A 5,210-nucleotide genomic window follows, 5' to 3' on the forward strand; every position below is an offset into this window, starting at 1 on the left:
TTTCTCTGGGAACTTTTTGTTCTACCTGTTCCTCCAGGTTGTCCATCCATATTTTTAGGGATCTGGCTACACAAGTGGCCGCAATAGCTGGCCTTAGTGCTCCTGCTGGGGCTTCCCATGCTGTCTTTAGGCAACTATCCGTCTTTCTATCTAGAGGTTCTTTTAGAGAACCTAAATCCTTGAATGGTAGGGAGGTTTTTCTGGCCACTTTTGAAACCGCCACATCAATTTTTGGCGCTCTATCCCAAGATGAGGACGCATCTTCCTCAAAAGGATATCTACTTTTAAGGCTGTTGATTATGTGGGACTTCTTTTCCGGTTTTTGCCATTCCCTTTTAATAAGTTCTTGTAGCTGTTCATTAATAGGGAATGACCTCCGTTTTTTCTCTTGCAGACCACTGAACATAAGTTCTTGGGCTGTCTTTTTTGCCTTCTCGTCTACCAGCCCCATGGTAGAGTGAACAGCTTTTATAAGCTTATCCGTAGCCTCCGTTGGAAATGTATCATCCTCCTCTGAGCTACTATCTGAGCAGCGAGCTGTGTCTGAGTCCTCCTCTGACTCCGAGGAATCCCTCTGGGATGCGGAGGGGCTGGATCTGTCCCTAGATCTGGTATCTGTGTCAGCTGTCTGTAGCGCTTTTACAGACCTAGAGACCTCTGACTGGATTAGAGATCTTAGGCTCTCCGTAAAGGAGGGTGTTTCCTCCGCCACTGTCTTGTTGATACACTCCTGACATAGTCTTTTACTCCAGGATGTTTTTAAAGGCTTTTTACACAAGGGACATTCCTTATTTTTAGCTTTTGCCTTATATTTTTTGGGGACCTCCTATACTCCACCCCCCAATGTATGTAAGAAAAGAGGGGAGAGACAGAGATAAGAGAAGAACAGACATTAGCATGCTGGACTTTCTTGGGCTATGTGCACACATTGCAGATTTTCCAGCTTTTTTTTCTGCACTAAAATCTGCAGCTCATGGCAGAAAACGCAGGTGCGTTTTTGGTGCGTTTTTCAGTGCGTTTTTCAGTGCGTTTTTTAGTGCAGATTGTCTGCGTTTTTTACCTAAATAAAGCTCTGGAAACTTGACAAACTTCAGTTACAAAAAAAAAAAAATAATGATGTCATTTCCTTGTCCATCCCCTTCTTCTTTCATCCTCCATTTTGTGCAAACATGAGTGGAAGTTACCAAAATATGCCGCAGGTACACGTCCGCAGGCCGCACCGGATACTTATGCTGGGGTTGCTGCTGCAAATCTTGAATATGCATAGACAGCAGGTAAGCTGAAGTGCATTTTTTTTATTTTTTTACGCTACACATATTCTACAGCGCTTTACCGACATCTTGATTTTTCTTAATTTTCACAGTGTTGTGTTGTAAAAAAAATGTATTTTTTTTTATTTTAGAGGCAGCAGCAGGAGAGAAGACGGAAAAGACTGTGGGTGCACCCGCTTGTTGCAGAACGTACACAAAAAGGCCACTGTTATGTGCTTTATAATGATTTGCGGAAGTAAGTAGAAATTCATGAAAATACAAAGTAATGTTTTTCCACAAATGTTATGATATGTTATGTAACATTTTTTTTTTTTACATTTTCAGATACCCGGAAAAGTTCGTTTCATTTTGCCGTCTGCCAATCCTGGAGTTCGACCAACTTCTGGCAATAGTTTCCCCCCATCTCACACTGCAAGACACTTTTATGAGGAAGGCCATCTCTGCTGAGGAAAGGCTGCTCATCACCTTGCGGTAAGTAAATAATTTTTGGGTTGAATGTTATTAGGGCTCTTTCACATGTCCGTGTGTCCGGTATGTGTGATGAAAGTTTTCACATGTCTCGGAGACACTGACAAACTAATAAAGGTACCGTCACATTTAGCGACGCTGCAGCAATCTAGACAACGATGTCCATCGCTGCAGCGTCGCTGTGTGGTCGTTGGAGAGCTGGCACACAGACCGCTCTCCAGTGACCAATGATGCCGAAGTCCCCGAGTAACCAGGGTAAACATCGGGTTACTAAGCGCAGGGCCATGCTTAGTAACCCGATGTTTACCCTAGTTACCATTGTATAATTGTAAAAAAAAAAAAAACATTCCTGTCGCGTCCCGCAGCGTCAGCTTCCCTGCAGTAAGTGCGCTGGACGGAAAGCAGAGCGGTGACATCACCACTGTGCTCTGCTTTATGGGCAAATACTTTACGGGCAAATGCTTTACCGGAAATATCATGTTTATAACACGCCAGGAAAATGTAAACATTTTTGTGTGCTACCAGATGTGCCCACTGTATTTTATGCCTTATCTACAGAATTCTATAATTTGGGCCCTGGGTCAGTGGAGATACATCATACCCGTGTGTGTGTTTTGTAATGTTATCCCATCTTGCTGTGTCCAGTTTGTGCGCCTCCCTTCTTGCGATACCTCTCTTCTGCGCAGATGTACTTTCTGGTCCTGATGAGGATAGAGCAAAGTGCGCAGATGTGCATGCGCTGGGCCTGTCTCCTTTTCTTGCCTTCGCTCACTGCAGGACTTACTTCTGCCCTCAACAGGCCGGATTAGTGCGTTGAAGGAAGTAGGAGGGTGGTGTCGTTGGCTAAACATTGGAGTGGCTGGACACGGACCTGCAAGTCCCTTCTGATGTGACTGGTGGTTTATTTATTGATACCCTTGTGTTGTGCCGTGTTACTAAGGGCAGCATTATAGAATACTTTAGATAAAACATGAAAGGGGCTGAACACATATTATAGCGCCCATAACTGCTGACATGTTTTATTGTATTTTTGTGTGACATTTCTAATATTCATTTTTGTTTCTTTGCAGATTTTTGGCCACAGGAGAGAATTCAACATCGATATTCAATTTTGTTTGTTGTATTTTTTTGGGGAACAAAATAATTTGTAATTTTTATTTATGGTTAATAAAAAAATTCTTATTTTAATTTGGTTGTTTTTGGATTGAATAAGTATTGTATATATAAAATTCTTAACTAAGAATTATTCTCCATCCCATTGTCCAGTGCGCATACAGCCATCACACTATGTCCATCCCATAGTCCAGCCCCCATATAGCCATGACACCGTACACCTGTCAGCTAAGTATGTAAAGTATCTAAAAATCAGAGATGACATTTGATCAACATTAATTTATTTAACAAGCAACTAAATTTTTCCAAACACTTGAGAAAAATTTTTTCAATATGAAAAACTGAACTAACTTTTTCAAAAACAATTGCATCTTAATGCAAGTAGGTGTATTCCTGGGAACACCCATATGAGCTACTTGTGTCAGTCATGAAAGATTGACTTGCTGATGGTCCCAGGCTTGTGTTTCCTCCTCCAGAAAAATTCTGTGCCGGTTGGGTGTAGGAAGACACTCTATAGTGCGGTTCACTGGGTTTCGGTCGTGGGCGAAAGAGTCCGAAAACCCCCGTCAAAACCTTCTCGTATGACTCAATTGGAGCAGGGTCCTCCAGAGCGGTGAGGGATGTTTGGCACAGAGACATGAAGAGAGACTGCCTATCCGGTGGCAGTGAGCGTGCCTTTCGGGCAATGGTCAATGCAAAAAAGTCACACTGGTCCTCACTTGAGGATTGTTTCAGTAAATCAAGTGTGTCACTGGCCATCTTCTCAGTTTTATCCTCATTTTTTTTTTTTTTTTTTTTTTAATGGACTCTCCTGCCACCGGATAGGGAGCTCTCTTCTCTGTTACCACAGCTTCTGACGAACCAGATGATCCAACAGCTGCTGCAGTTGATGTGCCTGCAGCAGCTGCTGGACATGCGGCCTCAGCAGAAGCTGTGGTAAGAGATGGAAAAATTGTCCCTCCCGCTCCCGAGGAAGTGCCTGCTCCATCAGTGCCTGCTCCATCTTCGGAGTGGTCATCCACAGGAGGCGGGTTGGAAAGGTTTCCCTCAGTCCTGTGTGAGAAAAGGAAAAAAATTATTAATCATGACCGCTGCGGAGGAGCAACATTTTAGGAACAGCATAAAGGCCGATTACTCCTAAACGCAGTTAATTTTTTTGCATGTGTGCTGATAATGCATGTTTTGATTTAACACATGCGTTATCACAACATGCTAGCCAAACAATGTGCTAGTTATCTTGCGCAGTCAAAGTGCCAACACAAGATAAATAGACACGGTGTAGTGCCATACCTCTCACAACTCCATCTGTTGAATCATAGCGCAGACAGGATTTTGGAAAATGCTCTCTTCACTATGGTATAAATTCTGGATGCTGTGTATTGAACGCTGCGGCAGGACACAGGGTTCAATACGCAGTCAACTGTGCTACACCACATGGCAACATTGATGAGGCTACATATATATTAGTGGTTTATAACCTACCTCCGCAAAGTCCGGCTTGTGAGCAGGAACTGCAGTTCATCGTAAAAAGGAAAGGTTATTCGACTTGGAGAAGATCCACTCCGGTCACATGTATTGATGAATTTATTGTACCGGTCACGAACTGACCTCCATCTCTGCTTGACATTTTTTTCTAAGAAACAAAAAAATATATATATATTTTTCAAAGTAAATGTATCATAAACTCTAATAATAATAATATTAATAATAATCGGTAACAATATAATTACCAATTTCCAATTGGTTTGCAATGGACAGGGAATCCCACTCCGGATAGAGGTCCCTCACAATCTTGGTCCAGCAATGGTCTCGGAAATATTTGTCCTTGTAGGACACATCAGCGGCATCCCATATACAAGGTATATCGCGAACCTACAATGAATAGAATAGTGTCATTACATACTATATCCAAATGATAAGTAATCTAAAAGGGAACCTGTCACCCCCAAAATGGGAACTGTAGATAAGCCCTCCATGTTTCCTCTAAGATGATCAAAAGAGGTTAGATTATAGTGACACAGGGGCGGTAACGGACCGATGGGCGTTGCTGTCCGGTCCATCCTCTCCCATCTTGTTGTTATGATGTCCTCTTGTATTCACACTGCGGCTCCTGCGCAGGCGTACTTTGTCTGCCCTGTTGAGGGCATTACGTTGCATTACTGCAGTACGTTGCTGTGCCCTCACCAGGGAGATGAGCCACAGCGTGAATACAAGAGGACGTCATCATAAGAAGATGGGAGGGGCTGTACCAGACCGCCACGCTCATTGGACCGGTACCGACCCTGGGTGAGTATAATCTAACCTCTTTTAATCATCTTTGAGGATACATCGGGGGCTTATCTACAGTATACCAGAATG

At 43.0% G+C, this 5,210-nt stretch overlaps 1 long non-coding RNA gene across 1 annotated transcript; it reads right to left on the reverse strand.

Annotated features, from left to right (window-relative positions):
* Window positions 1-3,111: 3,111 nt before the first annotated feature.
* Window positions 3,112-4,911, reverse strand: LOC138676327 (uncharacterized). Its single transcript, XR_011320773.1, has 3 exons — window positions 4,583-4,911; window positions 4,335-4,485; window positions 3,112-3,905 (listed from the first exon to the last, which is right to left on the reverse strand). It is a non-coding gene; the product is annotated as an uncharacterized lncRNA (long non-coding RNA).
* Window positions 4,912-5,210: the final 299 nt, after the last annotated feature.

This window comes from Ranitomeya imitator, chromosome 4 (genome assembly GCF_032444005.1).
Source record: "Ranitomeya imitator isolate aRanImi1 chromosome 4, aRanImi1.pri, whole genome shotgun sequence".
NCBI classification, from domain to species: Eukaryota; Metazoa; Chordata; class Amphibia; order Anura; family Dendrobatidae; genus Ranitomeya; species Ranitomeya imitator.